The following is a 27,550-nucleotide window of genomic DNA, read 5'->3' on the forward strand; positions in this document are numbered from 1 at the left end:
TGTGCACCAAACGTCTAATATTGGCCCAAATGGGATAAAATTTGGCACTTACGACCGAATTGTCTAGAAGCTAGTATGTCAAATTTGGTAAAGATCGGTTCAGATATAGCTATAGCTCCCATATATACTGTTCATCCGATTTGTCATATTTGTTACCCACAGCCGTAATATGCACTCTGTAACAACAATATTTGGGGAAATATAGCAAATACAGCTCAGAAATATATTTGCCAAATTTTATCGAGATCGGTTCAGATTTGGATATAGCTCCCATATATATCTTTATCTGATTTCAAATTAATTTTGCACCAAATGGGCAATACAAGTCCGAATTTAAAAAATACAAATGCTTCGGCATATTTAGTTCTTTGAACTTTAAATTATAATTATAATCATAGGGTGTATGATTAAATTCTCCCATAAAAACTTTTAATTGTTATGAGCAGCTCTATTAAATTAGCAAAGTGGTGTAGGGTATCATAAAGTCGGCCCCGCCCGACTTTAGGACTTTCTTTACTGGTTTTGATTTAAAAATTGTGTAGGCTTGAAAGTAATTGCACGAGTCGGAAATAGATGTATTAAGCCGGTTGTCATAGACTCATATCTACGATATTAATGAAATTTCAATTGTACATAAAAATAAAATAAATTAGAAATCTAAATTGGAAACTATTAATATTTTGTCGATGTCTTGCAAGTTTTTTTAGTATTGAATAAAGATACTTTATGTAGCTTAGTGCTACACGTGCCATCACTCGTGCATGTCTAGTTGTGCAATTGTGTTTTCTCCCATATTGAGTTACGACTAAAAGTTCATAAATTTTGTAATAATCGCCATCGCAGTTTGGTCGTGGAACACAGTACATCAATCAACTGTTAATAAATATTTTTCACTATCTCTCAAACATAAATCTTCTGACGTTTTACAAGTAGCGTTACACATACATATGTACATATATACATGGTACTCATAATTTCTACACGGGATGAACATTTACAAGTTGCTAAAAACATATGATTAGGCTAGACAAAAACCTATTTTTGTAAAATGGCAAAACAATTAAGGAGTGAAGTCATAAAACAATATTAATTCCCATTATCACCCAATCATTATTGGTAGGACGAAATATAATGAGTACAACAAAAAACGTACATAAGATCTAGAAAACAAAAAAAATTATTTAGATCTCGAAAGTCAACCGAATCATGAAATCGAATTTTTGATCATCAAAATCCTATAAAGCAGACCTGTAACAAGTAAGCAAAGGCTATAGCCCTGCGGGTCTACCATGTGGTACCCTACAACATTATGATATATTGGATATATAATAGCATTTTGTAGTTTTCGAATTAATGAATAGGATTTTGTCATTATTTCATTCCTCCGTCCAAATCTTTAACCTCGTGCAAAATTCCGTGTCGATTGTTCTTTACTTGTTTTTGGTCCATTTCAACCCCTAAATATTTTGCGATCATCTTCAAAACCAATAGGTCTCAATTCTGACCTTAAATGAAAAAATTTTCACTTAGTATTGGAATATTTTCATGCAATTTTTCTGTTCTGAAGATATAAGCGTTATAACTAACATCCTTTTTAATACATATACAGGGTGAAATGAAAAAACTGCAACCAACTTCAGACTGCTGTCATTTGTAAACCACTTGTCCGACAGCTGTTAAAATTATTCCAGTAACAGCTCATTATATTGCTTACAAGTGTGCAAAATCATTTTGGTGAGAATTTTTCGTGATGGAATTCAAGCGTGATAGTGTGATTTCTTTATATTTGGCTGGAAAACCACAAGTGGCTATTGTTAGAGCATTCCAGCATTTAAATGTGTGTCCAGCATTTGTGTCTCGTACCTTCGCTCGTTACCGTGATACTGGTAGCGTAGCCCGATGTCAATGAAGTGGACGGAAGAAAACAGCAACATCAGCAGAAATGGTTCAAAAACTAAAGAAGCGACTTAATCGAAACCCGCGTCGCAGTGGCCGAAAAATGACTCGTGAGCTGAACATATCGCAATATTCCTTTCGCAAATATTGAAAAATGAACTCGGGGTATAGCCATTGAAATTCCAAAAAGTTCAAGAACTTACACCGCGACCGAAAGAAAATAGACTCAAAAGAGCTAAGAGTTGATTCGCTTGGCAGAAAGTGGTGAACTGCCGAATTTGGTTTTCTCCGATGAGAAAACATTCGTTGTCCAGCAGTTTGTAAACAAACAAAATGATCGTGTTTACTAGCCAAAGAGGTCAGCTGAAAATGTGCACCTTCGGTTGGCTACCAGAACTCAAGCGCCGGCCATGGTGATGGTGTGGGTCGCCATAACAGCCGATGGTCGCTCTCCGCTGGTATTAATCGACCATGGCATCAGAATAAATGCCGAATACTGTCGCGAATATAATCTGGAGGAAGAGTCCAACAGGACTCAGCACGCGCCACCCAAGAATGGTTACACAATGAGGTTCCTCGCTTCATTTCCAGCGCACAATGGCCACCAAAATCTCCGGATACCAATCCGTTGGACTATTTTGTCTGGAGTATTTTGGAAAGCAAGGTTGGCACTAAAAAATAAAAAAGTGTTGATCACCTCAAGCAAGCGCTTCGCCGGGAATGGGCCAAAATACCGCAGAGCAACATTTGGGCAGCGTGTAACGGTTTCGTTGTCCGTTTGAAGGCCATAATTCGTGCCACACTTATTTTAAAATTTGATGCTATTTCGGACATTTTTTGCTTTCATCTCATCCTATATATTTGAACGGATTTTCAAATGAACAGTGGAAAAAATTTTGTTCAATCGAAAAATAAATATGGTATGTACTTTACGGACAGATGGGCGGTTATAGACATACGATCGGACATACATAAATCGACTCACAGTATGATTCTGTGGAAACCATCAAGAGGAACTATGGATCTATCTCGTTTTCTTCGGCATGATACAAACAAATGTACAAAGACCTAATACCCTGTACCGCAGTGTGGTGCATGTCATAAAAACGACACACAAGCCACAAAAAAATATCTTCACTTAGCAAAATACGAAAACATGTACCACAACATATATTCTCTCCCGTTTAGTTATTTTGTATTGAATGTTCAGAGCAAAAAACACTTGCTCGTGAAACAACACATTCCATTCCATGGACAAAAACAATTGTGCCCATTGAGAATTAATGTCAATTTAGAAAAATTGCGGTTGACAATGTCATACAATATTTCGTGACAGTATTCTTATTTCTTAATGATGTTTGTTTGCTTAAATTGTTCAAACTTAAAATTGTGTATCCATTTGTTGAGTAAATCACAACAAAAGTGTTTCCCACAAGTAAATCAATAGAGGTACAAATAACGCTGTAACTGACATCCACACAAAGATTAGATTGAATTTCTTTGCAAATAGCAATTTGATCGCCTCTGCGAAATGTCACACATGTATTTTTAATTTCAATAAAATTTCGTAGAAGTCATAAGTGTAATTTTTATTTAGCTAATTTTCTAATAGTGTTTGCAACGTGTTTATGTTTTGTTATTCAAGGGCAATTTCTAAACATTGTTCGCCTTCAAATATTCTCTGAGAAGCAACAAAATATGCTATGTCTGCAACGAGTGGAGTACTATTTAGATATAGCAAGTTGTAAAGAATCGCTGACTTGTGTCACCAGAAGGAATGGTCCGATCTCTACCGCCTTTATAACAGATCCTGTGTTGATAGAAATATTCAGATGTGCCAAATCTATGTGGAATCAGATGTTTAATTCGCGTTTTATGAGGTTAAAGAATATTCAAAATTTCGACCTTTTGTGGGGGAGGTACCAGAAGGAGTGGACCAATATATTCCATCTCATCACCAGAGCTTGGGATAATAAAACCAGTAAAGAAAATCCTAAAGTCGGGCGGGGCCGATTTCATGATACCCTATACCACTTTGCTAATTTAGTTGAGCTTCACATAACAATTAAAAGTTTTTATGGGAGAATTCAATCGTACACCCTATGATTATAATTTAAAATTCAAAGGACTAAATATGCCGAAGCATTTGTATCTTTCAAATTCGGACTTGTATTGCCCATTTGGTGCAAAATTAATTTGAAATCAGATAACTATATATATATGTGCTATATCCAAATTTGAACCGATCTCGATAAAATTTGGCAAAGATATTTCTGAGCTGTATTTGATATATTTCCTGAATATCGTTGTTATCGTGCATATTACGGCTGTGGGTAACAAATACAACAAATCGGATGAACAATATATATGGGAGCTATAGCTATATCTGAACCGATCTTCACCAAATTTGGCATACTACCTTCTAGACTCAATTCGGTCGTATATGCCACATTCCATCCCATTTGAGCAAATATATGACGTTTGGTGCACAATAAAAGGTAAATCGGACGACGTTATATATAGGAGCTATATCCAAATCTGAACCGATCTCGATAAAATTTAGCAAAGGCATTTCTGAGCTCCATTTAATATATTTCCCAAATGAACAATATATATTAGAGCTATAGCTATATCTGAACCGATTTCGATCAAATTTGTCATACTTATTTTCAGGCCTAATTTGGTTGTATGTGCAAAATTCCATACGTTTGGTGCACAATTAAAGGCAAATCGGACGAAGATATATATCGGAGCTATATCTAAATTTCAATAGGGTTCGTCCTTGGACCAAACAAATGTTGTTTGGAAAATTTCATCTCTCTCGGATAATAAATGCGACCTGCATTTTGTTCACAAGAATACATGGACAGACGGACGGACGGACTGACATGCATAAATCAACTCAGAAAGATGCAGATCTTTAAAAGGAACTATGGGTCTATCTCGTTTCCTTTTGCCTGTTACAAACAAATACACAAAGACATAATACCCTGACCACCTTGTGGTGTAGGGTATAATTATTGGTATGTGTGAAATTTGAAGACAATCGGATCCTAAATCACATTTTATAAGTGTTGCAATTATTCAAAATTTTGAAACTACGTGGGGGAGGTATTTAATAGAGGCAAATATTTGGATTAGCAAAGTTGGAGCAAAATCGGATTACCGTTTCTCTTTCTGGACAGAAAATATATCTTTTGAAAATTTCGATCTTTTGTGAAGAAGGTGCCAGAAGGAGTGGACCGATATATTCGATATTAGCAGAGAACCTTGGATTAATAAAGTTATTGGGATGTGTGAAATTTGGAGGCAATCGGACTCTTAGATTACATTTTATAAGAGTTGTAATTATTCAAAATGTTGACCCTTTGTAAGAGGTACTTGATCGAGTGGACAGATATTGTCCATTTTCGTACCTGACCTAGCACTGACGCAAATATTTGGATTTGCAAAGTGGGAGTAAAATCGGATTATTGTTTCTCTTTCTGTGCAGAAAATATATATTTTTTAAAAAATTCTACCCTTTGTGGTGGAGGTACCAGAAGGATTGGAACGGTATTGACCATCTCCGAACTGGATCTAATTTTGACAATAATATTACGATGTACCATGTTTGGACCAAACCGTATACTCCCTTCGAGTCTTATGTGCACCAACCAGACAGACGGACGAACGGACGGACACCACTAGATCAACTCCAAATGTCCTGAAAAGGATTTGGTCCAAAGAGACCTACGATCTAAAACAGTTATGTCGACTAGGCACGTTTTTACCGTATCATGTGATATATACCCTCTCTAGCGATATGACTGAGCATCTCAGAAAAATGAAAATGTGAAATACACACAATAGGCGTTTTCATAATTTTTGGAGGTTAGGTAAGAATTTAATGCTATAATAAACATTTTGCGTTTTTTCAATGTAATTCTTGGGCATTTGTTATTGCATGTTTCTAATAAAAAATAATACCCAGACCACCTTGTGGTGTAGGGTATAACCAGTAAAGAAAGGACAAAAGTTGATACCCAACACCAGAGCTACTCATGACAAATAAATGTTTATTTTGTGAACTTATCTGAAATAAATCATACCAATCATAACTCTCTCTGAGATTGCACATTGAACAGAGATAAAGTGGTTCTGGACATTTGCTATTCCGATTAGTATACCTCCACCAAAGTAGTTTTTCGAAAAATACATTTTAGATCCTACAAAGTATATATTGTTAATCACCATAATATTCTATGTCGATATAGCCATGTCCGTCTTTGGGTCTATGGGGATTACTCTAGATTCCGAAAGAAAAGAAGAAGGTTGATTAAATTTTAATCAGTTGTATTTTATTTTGGTATTGAAAATGCGCCATTTAGGTCCATGTTTTGGTACAGACCCCATATTACGGTATTTTCATGATTTTAGCCAAATTTTGCTCCTGACTTGTTTCAAATTTTGTACTTAAAGTTCGTGATGGGTACTATCTCCAAGTGCTCCCTTCTATCTTCGTACAGCCCCATGTAATTGTATCTCCTGGAATTCGGAATTTTCACGATTTTAGCGACATTTTTCACAAGAATTATTTCAAATTTTAAATTTGGACTTCGTAATGGGTACTACTTTAAATGGCAGAGAATTGCATATACAGATCCGAGACCAAATGGTGGAGGTTTTTAGAGCTGCCGAACTAGGCTCTTTTCTACTTGTTTTTATATCCTCCACCATGAAAAAGAGGGTATATTAATTTTGTCATTCCGTTTGTAAAATCCATAAATATTCGTCGTAGATCGCAAGACCTATGTCGATTTAACGATTTCCGTCTGTCAGTTGAAATCACGATACAACCCACATCATTTGACTTAGAGCTTCAAATTTGGCAGAACAATTTGTATTGTGTCTAGAGTAGTTGGAATTGAAAATGAGATATATCGGTTCACGTTTTAGTATAGCCGCCATATAACGGTACCTCCCTATATTCCGTATTTTGATGATTTTAGCTACATTATTAACCGATTTTTTTCAAGTTTCGCATTGTAATATTGTGATGGCTTATGACAAAGGTTGCATATGCAGGTCCACGTCGTCGTATAGACCCTAACATTACGGCGACATTCAATATTTTTATGATTTTAAAGACTTTTTAATGGATTTAATTTTTTTTAGAAAATTGCCAAATTCGTTTCAAACGGTGGATGGTATTCAAAGTTCAGCCCTGGCGAACTTACAGCTTTTTTACTTGTTTTTATAAAACTAGTGGGTTATCTCCAAATAACAGTGAGATCGGTGGTAGAATCTTGTTAAAATTTCCAAAACACAAAAAATGGATGGAAACGTTATATGGATACCAAAACCGAAATATATGTAGACAATTTTCTAGTACGAGTACAAGGAGTATTATCCAATATCACATATGGAAAAATTTCGTAAAAAAATGGGTCTAAAATCATTAAAATATCGAATTCTTGGAGGTACCGTTATATGGGGACTATACGAAAAAGTGTGACGATATACAGATATACAGACAGACAGATTCCGACTTGGAATATTATGCTGATATATACTTTATGGCAATGATATGTTCACTATAATATATCAAATAATTTTTCCTGGATCATTCCTCCGAATATTAATAATTTTAGATCAAATCGGTTAAAATATTCTCTTTAGCAATGGTATTTTTCTTGGATGAGATAACTCTCATCAGATGGATGTATTAGTTTGAAAGTATTTTAGAGCCTTTGCTACTTCATTTATTTATCCTGTAGTATTAAAATCAACAGGCTTCCTGGATTCATATTAAGTAAAAATAATTGAGTTAAATTTCAAGTTTTTATCCATTTAAGGACATTCTTTATAGTTTTTTTTTATCGAATATACATATACAATTTAAAAAAAAATGTATTTTAATAGCATTTCCTTCCCGAATTCACAGACTATAAAGAAACCTTGTTAAAAAAAAAAATAAATCAACCTTATGTCACGTCATATTTTAAGGGACACTATTTCAAACTACCTTTTGGCGGTTAAATGATATATTTTGTTCGTAAAATACCCAATTAGTTTAAAAGCAAAACAATGTTGATAAATATATTGCAAGCAACAACACATGTACATACACGCTTAGAGTTATGTCTCCGAAGGGTAAACACTTGCCTATTTGTTTGTCAAAGTAGTTTGCGACACGTTAGCTGCACATGACCCCATGTTTAACAGGTAACACGAAAAAGCACCATTACAGCTTAAACACGCTGGGAAGTACACAGGAAATATTGCCACTTTAAATATACACACACATACATACATATATTTTTCTCTTGTACTTTAATGTTAACACTTCAGATATTGGCCTTTATTAAATATTTACATTTCTTTTGGCCACAATTTTTTTCTCTTTAAATTTTCATATTCTTCCTATATTTCAATCTCATAAAATTACTTCTATATTCAATTACGAAAAGCACAGTAACACATCTGCGTTTTATTCTTTTTCTCCGCTTTTGATTTTTACTTTGTTATAAATATATACATATAGATGTTTTTTATTGTAAGTTAGGGCGACCCTTCGCGTATATCCTGTTGGGGTTCAACCGTTAACGGCACCTTGTAATCCTTGCTCGACGGTCAACGTTTTGAAAATAACTGCTGCTCGCTTGTGTACAGGCGGTTTTATGTAGATGTTTCGATGATGTTTCCACTTTAACAGCAATGCTCTCTTAACACATGTTAGGTTAAGGCAAAGGATACTACATTAAGAGAGAGAGAGAGAGAGAATCTTATAAGATATTGCCCTGTTGGTTCTCTTAATGTGCCTTACTTCTGAAAAGCCCCACTGTTATTTTAAACAGAAGTGCTAGGTTACTGTGACAACCGCCTCTTCGAATTTTAAATGTGATTTATGAATGAAATGATATATATCACTTGTAAAAATCGCTATGGGAATATAAACAATTTCTGTTAAAAGAGAATTTTCCATTGCTGAGAATCTTAACATATGTTTTGTTTTAGAATGTTAAATTTGAATTTAAAAAGAAATTATGTCAGGTCAGTATTGCAACGTTAAGTATCATTTTGAAAATAAAACTAAGAGTCAGAGTATACATTTTAGTCTGCAGTTTGTTTTAATTATCCGCATTTACAAATAAATTGAAGCGGGGGCCAATGTTTTGAAACTAAGAGTCAGAGTATACATTTTAGTCTGCAGTTTGTTTTAATTATCCGCATTTACAAATAAATTGAAGCGGGGGCCAAAATTTTGAAGTTCCTTTCAAATGGTAGATGGTATTAAAAGTTCGACTCGACCGAACTTAGCTGCTGTGAAACAAAAATGATAGATTATAACATTCTGGGGTAATGTGCAGTATTTTCGGTATCTGCTCTAAGTAATTTTTAAGATATATTCATAATTTTTAAGATATCTCCGTCCATCTGTTCTAATCACGCTAAAGTCAAAACGAATAAATATAGGAAGCAATTGGATTTTTTATCAGTACTTTACCCACTGGAAAAGATTTGTCTTTATAGGTCCACGATATCGCAAAGGGCCAATATAACTGTATTCGGTATTTTGATGATTTAAGCCACATTTTTAATGGAATTGTCCGAAATTCTACACATGGAGTTCTTTGTGAGTACTTTACCCCTGAAATAGAATTGTCTGTATGGGTCCACGATATCGTATAGCCCCCACATCGCGATACCTCCCGTTATTGGGTATATTGATTATATTAGCCACATTTTTCAATGACATTGTCGTATTTGAAGCTCGTTATGGGTACTACAATATATGACGGAAAATTGTCTATGCAGGTCTACGTTTTTGCATAGCCCCCATACATCGGTACCTCCCTTTACTCGGTATTTTAATGATATTAGCGACACTATTCACCGGAATTGTTTCTGTTCTGAGCTAGAACCTATTATGACCAAAATATACCAATTTTTAGAGCAATCTATGGAAAAATCTGGCAAAAAGCATCAATATACCGAATATTGGGAGGAACCGTTATATGGGGATTATACCAGAATTTGGACTTTTATGTACACTTTTATGCAGGGATGTTTCCTACATCCTACGATCACATGCCCCCAATTTACAGAAAATTAAATTTAAAATTGTAACTAAAACCCCTAAGTCTGCCGGTAATGTTATATGGTGACTATACCAAAACGTGGACCTTTATTGGCAGTTCTATAAAAGGCTGATTCCTATATACTGAGAACACCAATTTAAGCAAATTCGGGTTAAGATATCAAAACGTGGACATATATAGCCCATTTTCAATACCAGCAAGTAAAAAAGCAGTAAGTTCGGAAAGGCCGAACTTTAAATACCCCACACCATTGGAACGAATTTGGAAATTTTGAAGAAAATAAAATCCATTAAAAATTCTTCTAAAGTCTTAATAATACCGAATATAGCCGTTATATTGGGGAATATACGAAAACTTGGACCTTTTCTCATAAGCCATTACAATATTCAAATAGGAAACTTGAAAAAAAAGATCCGTTGAATAATGTAGCTAAAATCATGGAAATACCGAATATAGGCACTATATGAAGACCTGGACCTGAATAGACAATTTTCTGTCACAGGCTGTAGTACCTATTAGGAACTTCAAATACGGATTTCAAACACTATCGGAAAATATTGTAACTAAAATCGTGAAAATATATTGGGAGGTACTGATATATGGAGTCTATACGAAGACCTGGACCTGCATAAACAATTTCTGGCGTAGACTGTAGTTTCTATACGAACTTTAACTACGAAATTTAAAAAAAAACTCCGGTGAATAATGTCGAAAAAAGTCATCCAAATAGCGAATATTGGGAGGTACCGTCACATGGAGGCTATACGAAGACGTTGGTCTGCATACACAATCTTTTCTCATAGGCTGTAGTACCCACTACGAATTCTAAACAGGAAATTTGAATCAACTCTGGTTAATAATGTCCCTAGTATCGTCAAAATCTTGAATAACAGGGGGTACCGTTGTATGTGGGCTATATAATATCGTGAAACTATATAGACACATTTCTTCCAGGGGTAAAGTGCTTAGAAAGAACTTTTAGTATGGATTTTTAGACAATTCCATTGAAAAATGTAGCTAAAGTCATCAAAATATCGAATATAGGGGGGTACCGTTATATGGGGGATATACGATACCGATATATAGACAATACACTTTCAGGGGATAAAGTACTCAAAAGGAAATCCTTTTGTGGATTTTCAGACTATTTGGCTACAATCATCAAAATACCGAATATCGGGAGGTACCGTTATACGGGGACTATACGATATCATAGACGGATATAGCTCATATTCGAACTTGCCTTCAGACAAAAGACTGATATGTGCAAAATTTTAGATTCCTATCTTAATTAATTAGTGTTGACTTTTACGACAGACGGAAAGGTATGGCTAAATCGTCTTATAATTTTACGCTGATCGAGAATATATATACTTTGTTATGTCTAACATTTTTATTTCGATGAGTTACAAACGGAATGACGAACTTAATATACCCTCCATACTCCTCCATAATATGTATGGAGGGGGGGATTGACAATCCTGAAGACTAAAATTGCTAAAGTATTTTCACAGACAGACATCGGATGGACATCGGAAAAATAAGTGTAGACAAGTTGAATGAAATAATGTTTTTAACAAGTCTATATTTTTTATTGCAGCAGATACTTTTTTGAGCACTTGTTATTTCATATTTAATTACAATATAAATCATGCACATTTTATCCTGTGGTTTATTTTACAATATCGAAAAAATATGAATGCAAAAAACACCAACATATAAAAAAATCAAGAATTTTCTTCCTTCGCCGCAGTACAACATGGCTTTCACTTGTAAGTAATTTTATTTTAAGTTTTACATGCTCTGGGATTCCAATGTGTGCTGTATGTGTTATGTTTGTATTGCGGAACCCCCTGAGGATGCATTTAGTCAATTGTGAAATATTGGAATATAAAACATAATATGGCCTTAGGCTCAACAGCAAATACAACTGTTTCAATGAAATCTAGAAGGTCTGCAAAACAACAATAACCTAATTTATCTCCAGTATTATGTTAAAGAGAAACACATTTGGAATGGTGTTTTTCTTTCGCATTCAAAAAACAGTATTTTGCATAAAAAGTTGTATTTCACCTGTAGACAGTTTGGCAACTTCTGTGCTGAATTTGCACTGCCTTTATCAAAAGCGATGCAATTAAATTCGTGTTGTAACACATATAATACATTCAACACATAGTGTTGCAGGGTGTAGAAAAACTTTAGAAAATGTAAATTCAAAATTGTAAGACAAATTAAAAAAAGTGCATGCGATAAAAAATATGACTAATATTGAAAAAAATATTTTACAAAATATAATCACTTTTTATTGGCATATTTTTACGCGATTTTCTTAGATTTTATCCTTTTTTGGCAAGAGACCATTCCGAATTGATGAGAATTGTGAAAGTCAGTTTAGTGGTTTTTGATTTATAAGCGGAAAAGTCAACACCAATTTACTGTACATATAGATTGTACCTATTTTGCTATGTACCAGATATATTGGCAATCAGCATCAATCTAATGGTCAGAAGTGACCTTTTAATGTAATATTCGCAGTTTAGGGGAAATTTTCGTATTTTTTGACATAAAATTTTTACTTTATTTTACCCGCTAAATATTGTAGGCTTCTGCCCAGTCATAAACTCTAACTTCATGCAAAATTCCGAGTTGATTGGTTTTTAATTGTGGCCTGTAGAGTAACAGCAAAATCAGGAAAATTTGAAATGACAACATTTATATATCTTCCATGTTAGAGATTTAAAACCATCATGGACAAATTAATTCAGATACTGGGTGCCACCGGGATGTCCTTGGATTGTGTTAAGCACAGGGCGATTTCTTTCCAAGTCAATGATTCTGTACATACATCCCTATGAGAACTCGTCCATACATTTTATTTGATGAACATCGATGAAGTGGAGTAGAAGAAAATCTGGGTAGAACTTGTATATCACTCTGCTACAGGTGTCGTTTGTCAGGTCGTCTTAAACGACTACATCAAATGGGCGTTTGAAAGAAATGGTTGATGTTGCTTTCGTATTGGCAATTGTTTTTCCCATCTTTAGGGGTTGGAGAGACCGTTCTCGTTGAAGCTTAAAAACTTTTTATGTAGTTGGAAGGTCATTTTTTCGGATACCGTCACTATGTTTGTGTATTTTAGTTTGCCCGCCCCGTCAAGTTAGTGCAACGTAAGTGTTTTTGCCAACATTTTTATCAATCTTCCCAAGTATAATTCTTTTTTTTTTTTGGTACTGTTAATTTTCCAGTTTGACCATCGTTTGGGACAGACAGAACTGGAGTTAATTTGGTTGGTTACAGTTGAGTTGTAACAACGCTAATATATATCATGGCGTATATCTTTAATATCATGGAGCTAACGACTTTAACTTTTGGTAACATCAAACAATGTGATTACATATCTTGCTGATTGCTACGAGAGTAAAGGTCTATCTTGAAAAGGGTTATTTTTGAAGAAGTTCAGAAAAGTTTTTTCAAAAAAAAACTTGTAATCTGAATTTGGATTGTTACTACGGTCCATATAATTTAAGGTTTGAAAATTACTTTATACAAATGTAGACCGCGACGCGTGGCAATTGTCGTATATTCACTTGGTTAAATGGAAATGTCAGTATTTTTCACACAAAAGTTATATCCATGTCGGTAGGCTCCTGCACAGTCCTAACACGTTAATTTATTGATAATGGTGACAAATGACGACTCTAAAATAAAGAAAAAAGTCGGTTTTATCCAACAATAATAGGCTTCTACTCCGATTCTAACTCACCAAGCTAAATTTTGTGATGATCTGACCATAGAGTAAAAATTATCATGGTCAGACGGACGGACACACATAGCTAGGTATTTTTACCTTATCTATGATAAATATTTCAGACCAGTCCGAACTTTGCACCTACAACAGGAGCCACCCTTGGAAATAATAGAAAAACCAGTAAGGAAAGGCCAAAAGTCGGGCGGAGCCGGCTATATAATACCCTACGTCTTTAGAAGAGCCTGCGTAAAAAAGTTTTTTTTGGAATTTATGTGAAAAAGAAAATACCAACTATAACCCTTATTCGAATGCGTATAATGGCTTTAGAGTAGTCACAATTTGGGAACAATATCCAACTCTGAATCGATTTTCAACAAATTTGACGGAGGCTTTGTATCTCTAGTACCAAATAAAATTGCATGATATAACTTCTATAAGGATTATATTTAAAAATATTTGTTGGGGCAATAGCAGTGGAATAATAGCAATTCCACCAAATGGAAAAATTCGGTCGAATATGAAAAAATCGATCCAATTTGGCTGACATTACATAAAGGGTGAGCAATAACAGTAAAATCCGATGAAGTTGTATATCGAATAAAAATCTGAACTGATCTCAATAAAATCTGGCTGAGGTGTTTTCTAGCAGTATCTGATGCCCGGTATTCGTGAAGTGCATATTATTTCATTGTTGTGAAGTGCATATTACGCATGTGAGGGACTTTAACACTGAATCGGATGAAACACATATGGGAGCTATAGCTATATCTGAACAGATTTTCACAAAAATTTGAAACACTTGCATTTAGACTGAAATGCCAATTTCAGTCCATTGGGGCTGATAATATTTTTGGCGCACAAAAAAACATGAAATCGGACAAAGATATGTATGGGAGCTATATCCAAATCTGAACCGGTCTTGACAAAATTTGAAACACTTATTTCTGACCTGTATTCGATATCTGGTACCATAGATTATTGTTGTGGGGTACATATTTCGCATGTGAGGAACTTAAAACCCCAAATCGGATGAAACATATATATGGGAGCTCAGGTCGTTTGGACTGATATTGGTCATTTGGTGCACAATAAAACCGAAATCGGTTGAAGATATTTATGGGAGCTACATCTAAATCTGAACCGATTCTCACCAATTTCAATAGGGTTCGTACTTGGGACAAACAAATGTGTTTTGCAAAGTTTCATGTCAATCGGTAATAAATGCGACCTACCTTCGGGGTATAAAAATTTGAACATTCTATGACATACATCCGCACATCTCTTTATATATGTACATCGTGTGCTTATATTTTATTTAATACTTAAATTTACCAAACGAAAGAGAATAAAATAACACAACCCCTATGGATTAACCACTACATGTTAATGTTCTAACTTGTTTTTTTATTTTTCGTAGAATTGTTCTAGTTGTGTTTTTTCCTTTTCCCCTAGTTATTTTACTTCATTAATCAAAGGACCACTCGACCGCTTTAAACTGCTTTCTGCATCACTCTAGCATAACATTTGCCTGGTTGAGTTATAACAAAGGAACGAAGGAGAAAAAAATCATTTCACTGAAATAATTGCACTACTTTCAAGTCAGCCTTCCCTTGTTGCGCTATGCTTACCCACTAGCCTGCCTGCCTGCATGGTGATTGATTAGATACAGTGAAGAATGTAAAGCAAAAGACCAGTCAAAGTTGGCTAAACAAAAACCTGGAAAATCCTGTAATTAATTGATTGATGAATTGGTCGAGCAGGAACAAGGGTCATAGTAGTTGATAATAACTCAAGCTTTTCACATCTACCTTTAAAACAGACAGAATGTGACATAAACATTTTGACTTTGTCAATTTCTCTTTTACCTAATATTAAAAATTACAATTGGCAACATTTTTAACTTCAAACAACGACTTCATCACCCAAGCAGGATTAGCTTGCAACCTAAGACATTTTTGAATGAATTAATTATGACGTATTAGAAACGGTTCGTCAAACGTAGCTGTGTTCTAGTAAACACCAGTCAAGAATTGAATTGAGTTAAGCTAATCACCATTTATATATGTACTAGGTGACCCGATAAGCATAAAATTCTATGTCGATTTAGCGATGTCCGTCCGTCTGTCTGTCCGTCTGTGGAAATCACTCTAGCTTCCGAACAAAATGACGCAGATGGATAAAATTGTAGTCAGATTTTGTTATTGGTCTGCAGGACTTTTGGTATTAAAATGGGCTATATAGGTCCACGTTATGGTATAGCTCCCATATACGATTCCTCCCGGTGTTCGGTATTTTGATGATTCTAGCGACATTATTCATCGGAATTGTTTCAAATTTCGTATTTGCTGTTCGTAATGGGTACTACAGTCTGTTACAGAAAATTGTATATACTTTAAAGGCCCCATATAACGGTACCTCTTGATGTTCGGTGTTTTGATGATTTTTGCGACCGTACTCATCGGAATTGTTTCAAATTTCGAATATAGTAATGTATACTTCAGTCTATGAGAGAAATTGTATTGCAGGTCCACGTTTACGTATAGCTCCCATACCTCCCTTTGTTCGGTATTTTTAAGATTTTAACCGAATTTTTTGCGGATTTCATTTATTTATTTTTATTTTATTTATTTATTTATGTTTTTTTATTTATTTATTTATTTATTTTTTATTTTTTTTTTTTTTTTTTTTGAGAAATTTTTACATGTTTTTTTACTTGTTTACTGTTAGCCCAGCACAATAGCAAAGGTGTGGTGGGTCTACATTCTTCAATAAAATAATATCCAAATTTATTTACAGACCAAATTCCGTCACACATTCCAGATTTCAATGTAATTTGAGATATATAGTGTGTTTGGTGCATCAAACACCGACGTTGCCGGGGGAAACAGTTAAAAAATTGAGTTTTCAATCAAATCGTCCTAAAAATATCTAAGAATTAAATATTGACCGAGAGCTATATCCAAATCCGAAATGATTTCGTCCAAATTTATCAGAAGAATTTCTTTGCTATGTCGGATATTTTGTACGAAAGACTAATGTAAACAATGATTTAAAGCATTTTTCTGGATTGTATTTATTTTTAAACCCTCAGCCATATGTCTAGAGAGACTAATTATAGTATCTCTTCAAATTTCACACCTACAAACATTTTTGCTAACACAAGATATGTTGTGAAAACTATATATATATATCTACGAACCCCTTCTGGTAACTCACCCATAAAGGGTAATTTGGCTAGAGGTCAGTAGAATGAAAAACAATTAATTTTGTTTCATCATTTTATTTCCAATATTTCGATCGGCCATACAAACAATATTTTTAATTCATATTTTAATTAGTACATTCTATGTATTTTTATTGGGTTTTATCCTTTTCTGCCAAGAGACCATTCCGAATTGGTACGAATTTTCAAAGTCATGCAGCCTTTCTTGAGTTATTAGCGTAGTAACTAACATCATAGAAAATATACGAACGATAACTTACTTATTATTAATGGAAGTCTACACTCTGCTAATGCCATCACATCTGTTTTTGATGCTTTTAGTTAGTTAACAACATACGCTGTTCTCACATTAGTAATTCCTAGCAATAATTAGTTGTTGGTGTTTTCTTCCCTGATACAGCAAACGATGTCTGAATTCAATAAACGCAAATGGGAATGGCATCAACGACATACATAATAAACAGAAATGCAATTACATGGACGTATCCTGTTATAACATTGTACATCTAGTTGTACCTGTGGTCCATAATTGACTGCATTATTGAATAACTGAATGACACAATGCTGAGCAAATATATAGGTATAAATAAATCTCAAATCGACAATGTCGACCATTGACAAATACATTTTCAGATTTTGTTCTCGTTAGATTTCTTCGGAGATTTTTATTTTTTGCTTAATTATGAACTTCTGTGGGTGAGGTACCAAAAGGAGAGGAGCGATATTGCCCATCTCCAAACTCGATCTAATTTTGTTAAAAATAGTACTATGTACCAAGTTTGCACCAAATCGGACAATCCTTCCTAAAGTTAATGTGCACACCTCCATATATTTGTCTGACCAGCTGGTGCGCAGACGGAAATGGCGGTAGTCCTGAGAGTCATAGTGTCCAAGACCGTATACGGTGCAATCATATATCCGATAAAAAGCGAGTGATATATCAGACTTAGTTGAAATTTCGCACATGACTAACAGAACGTAGGCCCCTCACAAAGGGTCACAATATATTTTAAACAAGTTAAAAAGTATCAATCGGTTCTGCCGACAGACTCAGCAATTGTTCGATTATTTAAATATATTTTGACTTCTGTTAGAATTATTCAAACTGTTGACCCTCTATGGAGTGGGTTCTGAGGGAATGGATCAATATTGTCTATTTCGTATCGGACCTAAATAAATTCGAAATTAATATTCACTTCACTTTCACATATGAAAATATTGGTGTGGACAAAATTAGCGTTTAAAGCGTTTTGTTTTTCAAAATCTTGAAACTTATGTGGGCAGGTAGCAAAATAAATGGTCCGATCTCTACCATCTTTTTAAGAGATCTTGTGTTAATGGAAATATTAAGATCTGGAATGGAATCTGATGTTAATTTCGCTTTTTATAAGCTTCATGGATATTCAAAATTTTGACCCTTTGTAGGGGAGGTACCAGAAGGTATTGTCCGATCTCTGTCGTTTTTATAACAGATCCTAAAAAGAGCTATAATTTGTCAAAATTTTTACCCTTTGTGGGGGAAGCAATTGATGGAGTGGACCAATATTATCAATTTTTGCATCTGACCGAGATCTGAGCAAATATTATGATTTGCAAAGTTGGAGCAAAATCGGATTATTGTTTTCTTTCTGTGCAGAAAATATTTTTTTAAATTTCGACCTTTTGTGGGACAGGTACCAGAAGGATTGGACCGATGTATTCCATCTTAACACCAGACATTGGGTTAATAAAGTTATTAGGATGTGTGAAGTTTGAAGACAATCGACAATCAATAAAATTTAAAGAGTTGTAATTATGGAGTAGACCGATATCGTTCATATTCGCACCTGACCTAGAACTGACGCAAATATTAAGATTTGCGAAGTTGGATCAAAATCGGATTATCGGTTCTCTTTCTGCGCAGAAAATATCCATATCCGCACTCGATCTAAGTTTTACAAAAATATTACGATGAACCATGTTCGGACCAAATGGGATACTTCCTTCGAGAGTTATAATGCGCACCAGCCAGCCAGACAGGCAGACGGACGGACGGACATCGCTAAATCGACTCCAAATGTCCTGAAACGTATGTGGTCCAATGAGACCTGAGGTCTAAAACCGTTATTTCAACTAGGCACGTTTTGATCGAATCAAATGATATATACCATATGGCTGAGAGTATAAACTTCGAACCCTGTATTAATAAAAATCTAAATATTTTTCTCTACCCTCTACCATATTATGGAGAGTATATTAAGATTGCCATTCCTTCCTTCAAAATATACATGTTAGACCCTACAAGAAGATTGGTAAAATTGTACTCATATTTATTTTAGGGCCGCAGGGTTTTTGGTATGAAAATATGCCAAATTTTGATGCAGTCCCATATAATGTTACCTTCCGAATTGATTTTTGGAATATTATTCATTGGAATTGTTTCAAATTGCGTATTTTGAGTTCGAAACGTGTACTACCTGTGATGGACAATTGCCTATGCCGGTCCATGTATAGCCCCCCATATAACGGTACCTCCCTATAATCTGTACTTTGATGATTTTAGCGACATTATTCACGGAAATTGTTTAATGTTTCGTAGTTGAATATGACAAAACTTGCCAATGCAGGTCCACGTCTTGGTGTAGACCCCAATATAATGATAACGCCCTATATTCTGTATTTTTATGATCGTAACAGTATTTTTCAAGTTTTTTTTTTTTCATTTCATAATTCTTTCCAAATTGTGGAGCGTATTTAGCTTACTGTTTTTATACCCTACATCACATAGTGGTAAGGGTATTATGTCTTTAAGCATTTGTTTGTAACATGGAGAATGAAAAGAGATAGACCCATAGTTCCTTTTGGTGATCAGCATAGAATCACATTTTGAGTCGATTTAGGCATGTCCGTCCGTCTGTCCATCCGTTTGTACGTCCGTCCGTCTGTCCATGTATTTTAGTAAGCAAAATGCAGGTCGCATTTATTATTCGATTGAGTTGAAATTTTCTAAATAACATTTGTTTGGCTCAAGGACGAACCCTATAGAAATTGGTGAAAATTGGTTCAAATTTAGATATAGCACCATCATATATCTTCATCCGATTTTAGGTTTCTTGGACACCAAATGGTTAATATCAGTTCAAATGGAGTGAACTTTGCTACATCTGACCGAATTCAGTCTACAAGCAGTGCTTCGAATTTTGTGAAAATCGGTTCAGATATAGTTATAGCTCCCATATATATGTTTCATCCGATTTTGGTGACTGATATTTAGCACCAGATATCAGATACTGCCTAGCAATTCATAGATTAAATTTTATCAAGTTCGGTTCAGATTTAGATATAGCTCCCATATATATCTTCACCCGATTTTAGGTTTCTTGTGCTCCAAATGGCTAATATCAGTCCTAATGGATAATATCAGCTCAAATGGACTGAATTTTGGTACTTCCTTTCGAATTCAGTCCAGAAGCAAGTACTTCAAATATTGTTGAAAATCAGTTCAGATATACCTATAGCTTCCATGTATATGTTTCATGTTCACCATATATGTTATATCACCCCAAATTTAATGGATTCATATTCAACCGAATTTTGCCCTTTGGTGAAACTCGGTACGGTATATCTATTGCTCCAATAAATATTTTTTTATATAATTCTTATCGAAGTCATATCATGCCACTATACATCAATGTTATTTGGTACTAGAGGTACAAAAGCCTCCGTCAAATTTGTTGAAAATCAATTCAGAGCTGGATACAGTTCCCAAATACTGACTGCTCTAAAGCCATTATACGCATTCAAATAAAGTTCATAATTGGTATGATCTACATAACGTAAATTCCCAATATAAACTTTTTTGTTACGTAAGATCTACGAAATACGCATAGTGGTGAAGGTTATCATATAGTCGACCTCGCCCGACTTTTGACCTTTCCTTGTTTTGTTTTTTTTTTCGCGAATAAAATATACATTTTTGGTATATTATGGCATTTGATAAGAAATACTGTTAGTAGTTTATGACTAAATTGTCCCTTTACACGAATTATCAATTTAAAAAAATGTTTCCTCTTCATTGCATAAAAACTTTTATAAATCCCGGGTGCAACATCCATTTTTTTTAAACGTAAACAGATTTGAATCCAACATTTTTATTCCTAACCAATTTACCAGTAGTCGTTGGATTTTGAAAGAAAATTGAAATTTCCCATATATATAATATTCTTTCATCTACAGTATCATTAACCATTATTTCAGCAACTGTCGAATACAAATGCATTAAAGTATACGAGAATTTTAATATCAGTCAAGGGGGCGTTAACATGTTTAGCACATGAACATGAAATGTAAAAACTGCATTATTAAAAATAAAGAGGCAAATGGTCTACGTGATTAAAAAAATTAGGTCAAACATCTTGTAATTGCTAAAAAAATTCTTTCGCAAACATTGAAAATATGAATTTGAATTTTCAGGACTTTTTTCTTTCTTTTCTATTTCTTGAAAGAAATTTCAACCAATCACAATTTTTAAACACAATTTATTTGGACCACTTTGAAATGTAAATTTATGAAACAATACTAACAGCAGCGAAGAATGTGGATGAATTCATATCCTGAACAAACTTATTAAATTAGCCTTGACTTACCATTATACAGATAATGTTTTTGTTTTGACAGAACAGGGACACAATAAAAACCAATAAGGAAAAGTCAAAAGTCGGACAGGGCCGACTATATGATACCGTACACCAATTAGCATATTTAGTAGAGCTCCCGTAACAAAAGTATTTATTTGAAATAGATCATACCACCTATCAAGATTTGGTTTTAGTGCAATTATAGTTTCGCTTCTGAATCGATTTTCACTAAATTTGACGGAGACACTTTAATCTTTTATACCAAATAACATTGCTATATAGTGTATGATATCACTTCGAGAAGGATTATATTAAAAAAATATATATCGGAGCCGAGTTCCACAAAATGGAAACCTACGTCCCGAAATATCCAAATCTGAACCGATCTTGATAACAATTGGCATAGGTATTTCAGGGTTGTATCTTATATAATATTGCTATAGAGTGTATGATATCACTTCGAAAAGGATTATATTAAAAAACCAATCAAGTCGGGCGGGACCGATTTTATGATACCCTACACCACTTTGCTAATTTAGTTGAACTCCATATAACAATTAAAAGTTTCTATGGGAGAATTCAATCATACACCCTATGATTAGAATTATAATTTAAAATTCAAAGGACTAAATATGCTGAAGCATTTGTATCTTTTAAATTCGGACTTGTATTGCCCATTTGGTGCAAAATTAATATGAAATCAGATAAAGACATATATGGGAGCTATATCCAAATCTGATCCGATCTCGATAAAATTTGGCAAAGATATTTCTGAGCTGTATTTGATATATTTCCCTGAATATCGTTGTTACGGAGTGCATATTACGGCTGTGGGTAACAAATACAACAAATCGGATGAACAATATATGTAGGAGCTATAGGTATATCTGAACCGATTTCGATCAAATTTGGCATACTTATTTTCAGGCCTAATTTGGTTGTATGTGCAAAATTCCATACTATTCGGGCTCATATTGCACGTTTGGTGCACAATAAAAAGCAAATCGGACGAAGATATATATGGGAGCTATATCTAAATTTTTACCGATTATCTCCAATTTCAATAGAGTTCGTCCTTGGACCAAACCAATGTTATTTGGAAAATTTCATCTCAATCGGATAATAAATGCGACCTGCATTTTGTTCACAAAAATACATGGACAGACGGACGGACGGACGGACGGACAGACGGACTGACATGCATAAATCAACTCAGAAAGTGATTCTATGCAGATCATCAAAATGAACTATGGGTTTATCTCGTTTCCTTTTGCCTGTTACAAACAAATGCACAAAGACATAATACCCTGACCACCTTGTGGTGTAGAGTATAAATATATATCGGAACCGAGTTCCACAAAATGGAAACCTACGTCCCGAAATATACAAATCTAAACCGATCTTGATAACAAATGACATAGGTATTTCTGTGTCATATCTGATTTCTGTGTCATATATGCACTCCTGTGGAGTGCATACTACGCCTTTGAGGAACGTTAACACCAAATGAGAGCTATAGCTATATCTGAACCGATTTTCACCAAATTTAATGTACTATCTTCTAAACTGAATCCGGTGCCAAAATTCAGGTCATTTGGACTGATATTGGCCATTTGGTGAACAATTAACCCGTAATCGGTTGAATATATATATGGGAGCTATATCTAAATCATAGTATCACCAATTTCAATAGGGTTCGTCTTTGGGCCAAACAAATATTGTTTTAAAAATTTCATCTCTATCGGATAATAAATGCGACCTGCATTTTGTTCACAAGAATACATAGACAGACGGACGGACGGACTGACACGCATACATCGACTGAGAATGTGATTCTATGAAAATCCTCAAAAAAAACTATGGGTCTATCTCGCTTCCTTTTCCATGTTACAAACAAATACACAAGGCATAATACCCTTACCACTATGTGGTGTAGGGTATAACCAGTAAGGAAAGGTCAAACGTAGAACGGAGCCGATTACATGATACCCTACACCACTATGCGTATTTAGAAGAGCTCCCGTAACAAAAAAGTTTATATTGGGAATTTACGTGAAGTAGATCATTTTCTTGCAACCCCCCCTCCATTTTCAATTTCGGGGGATCGGGCCATTATTTCGACTTAAAGCGTGATTACAAATTAACATGTACAGACGGACAGACGAAAGGACATACATATCTAGATCGACTCAGCTCGGCGAAATAGGGTATAAAAATCATAATATATAACATAAATATTTGTATGAAAAGCTCAAGCAAAATGTTTTAGATCAAAAAATGTAGTTATTATGTCTTTAATATTAAAACTGTGTTCTTTCAATTGTTTAAAAGGACAAATTTATTTTTAAAACAAATGCATTCGTCTGGTTCGTCAACAGTCCTAATGGTGACTTTTTTGACGTTTCCTAAACCACACATTTTTTTCATCCCCATTTGTGACTGATTTCCTCTACCAATTAACTTAATGTGTCTCAAACTAAATTACTTTCTACATTTCCGGTGATAGCATGCTGTGCATTGCTTTGTGTACCTTACGTACAGTAAAATGGAAGGGAAATCGACAAGAATCCGGAAATGACAGCACTAAGTGTTGAAATGAAAAATTGTGTACATATACATAGGGTAGATGAAATGTGTACAAATGCTTACAATCTCGTGATAAGGAAACATTTATCAAAAACTTTTTTTTCGGTAGAAGGTAACTATATGATATGAGTATTACACGACCACCCAAGAGAAATATATATCTGTGAAGCCGAAACTATACACTGTCTATCTAAGGTGGTCTGAAAAACTATATTGTATTAAAAATTCATTAAACCACATTTATGTCCTACAATTCTATCTTGTGGGGTATTAAAAGTTTGATTGGGCCAACAATTTCTTACAACTCGAAGGACCTAGCTGTGTGTGTCCGTCTTCTCTCTGTCTTTGCAAATTTATAATGACTCTACAGGTCACGATTTTGTGGTCAATACATCTGATGCTACTGTCATTATAATGCAGTCTATTTAGATATGGGTTATTTTGTTGGTTTTAAAGGTATTTTATAACCGGCATCTAGGAAAGGTGCTCTCCGACTTATTTCCCACTAAACTATTACCTAAATTAATATTACATCTTATACAGGTTGAGATAAAAACAAGTAAGCAAAGGCTATAGTCGTGCGGGGCCGACTATGTTATACCCTACAACACTACAATATGTTAGAAGCCCTCTTATGTTCAAATCCATATTGGAAGATTTCGCTTTTGAAATTAGGCTCTTGACTAGGGACAGTTGCCCAATATGTATGCACTCCGTCGGGCTGTTAGTTGTTGTGGTCCATTTTACAGCTAAATATAATCCAATGGTTATCCAAAATGCTAGAATTCTTCCCTGTCCTTAACTATCTTCACAGGCGTGTCGATTGGCTTCACTTGTGTGATCGGAAAAATATTTCTGTTTTTGGTTAATTTCAACACCTAAATATTTTGCGATCATCTCCAAAAGCAAGAAGCCCCTCTGTATCTCCAAATTTAGACTCATCTATATGATGTGCTTGTCTACGATATTTGGCTATATTCGTCAAAGAAATCAGCATAAAAAACCAGAAGTTCACCTTTTGTGTATTTCGGATATCGCCTGTAAGTAATGCTGGTATTTTCTCATACAAAATTAGTGGTCCATTGTACCCGCTGTCCTAAACTCTAACTTTATGCGAGATTTCGTGTCCTTTGGTTTCTATTTGTGACCTTTATAACGTCTGCAAAATCAGGAACATTTTTAGTTGTTGGTCTATTTCAATCCCTAATATATTGGGGACATCTTTGAAAACAATAGGCCTAGCCCTTCTGAGCCCAAACCTACCCTTGTGAAAAATTTCGTGAGGATCGGACGATATTTGCAATCCTCATATAATATCCCCAACCTGTGTTGTAAGGTGAAAAAATATTAGTAAATATTATAAGTCAAATTGAAAAAATCGCATGCGATAAAAAATATGAAAAAATAAAAAAATGTCACAAAATACTACAAAATCTATATTAACATCATTATTGGCATATTTTTCTGAGATTTTTTTAGATTTTATAATTTTATGTCAAAAGCGCATTCTGAATTGATAAAATTTGTCAAAATCGGTCCAGCCATTCTTGAGATATAAGCATTCTAACTAACATCCCCTTCCTTTGTATACACACATTGTATATATTTCGCTATATATATCCGATATATTTACTATCGGCATCTATGTAACGGTCAGAATTGACCTTTTCGTCTATTCGTGATTTCGCCGGAAATAAAAATATTCGCGGTTTAATGGAAAATTTGACGTTTATTTAACACAAATGTTGTGGCCTATTTCACCCGCTAAATATTACCCGATGACCATCAAAATTGGAAGGCTTCTGCCCAGCCCTATACTCTAGCCCCATGCTAACTTCCGCTTTGATTGGTCTATAATTGCGACCTGTAGAGCAACTGCAAAATCAGGCATTTTTTAGTTTTTGGTCCATTTCAACCCCTAAATATTATGCGATCATCTCCAAAATAAATAGGGTTCTATTCTGACCCTAGCCCCACCTGGACAGACGGACATACATAGCTAGATCGACTCAGCTCGGCGAGCTAGGAAGATCCATATATACTTTCCTATGTGGGAAACCAATATTTCGTGGTGTTACATAATTTTTGGCCCAATCAAACTTATAATACCCCCAACACATAGCGTTGTAGGGTATAAAAACCGCAACAAAGTCAAACGCCATCATTAGTACATATTTTTTTTATTTTATTTTATCGACGGATTTGTCTTAAAATTTGTATTTGTAGTTCACAATGTCTTCTAGCTCTGGTGGCAGAACATTGAATATCTAGGTCCACGTTTCCCTATAGCCTGCATACAACGACACCCACCAATATTCGGTATTTTGATAATCCTGGTCATATTTACCCACAAAATGCAAATTTTTTCGCAATACATAACAATCTTTGTAGTATAAGATGGCCTATATACCCACCTGTTTTGGTACGGCCCCCATATAACGTCTTCACCCACCCAATTGTTTTTTTTTTTTCAAAAGTTTAACTGCATCATACAAAAGGTCATACTGGCATTTGTAGTTCAATGTGGAACACTTTACATCCAGATACTTTTAAATAAAAATGTTTTCTTTGTCCAATGGTGGAGGGAATTAAAAGTTCGGCCATTGAGTTCGACTCAATGTTTTTTTATTGACTTTCACTTGACGTGGACCTAGTCTTGATATAGAACCCAATATAATTGTACGGACAGATATGAGGTGTTCTATGTGTTTAAATCACAATTTTAAACTTAATTATATTTTACCAGTATGTAGGAAACATCCTTGTTTGGGACTGTTCATAAAGGTCCAAGTTTTGGTACATATAACTGTACCTACAGATATTCGGTATTTTGATAATTTGAGTCAATCTTTACACCCGGATGAGATTAAATTTGGTATTTGGAGTTGGTAATGGGTATTATGGCAGAAAATAGCCTGTACGGTCCCACGTCTTCGTATAGCCTCTATATAATGACACCGTCCTATATTCGGTATATTGATGATTTAAGCGACATTGTTCAACGGAATTACTTCAGATTGATATTAAGTGTTTACAATATTTACTATTTTTTTCTTATAGAACATTATCTATAGATACCCAAATTTTCGTAAGGCCGCCATTACAATACATGACGATGTAGTTTTACTCTTTCTGAAGTCTTTAGGATTTGATAGTATTTATTATCAGTGTTTTAGTGGCTTCGGCATCCAGATTGACTGTTATTTCAAAATAGAATGTGAACCAGGTTCATGTTACGGTATATCTTAAGTGGTTGGAAGGTCTTAATCAAAAAATCAAGTCACGTGGCTCTAATTTAATAATTTGAAATTCTAGTAGACGAAATACCTCGATCAAAAATAATATATCCACGTTTTATCGTGTGAAGCCACACTCAATTATTAGGACGGTAAACTAT

This window comes from Musca domestica, unplaced genomic scaffold, assembly GCF_030504385.1.
Source record: "Musca domestica strain aabys unplaced genomic scaffold, Musca_domestica.polishedcontigs.V.1.1 29, whole genome shotgun sequence".
In the NCBI taxonomy this organism is placed as follows: domain Eukaryota; kingdom Metazoa; phylum Arthropoda; class Insecta; order Diptera; family Muscidae; genus Musca; species Musca domestica.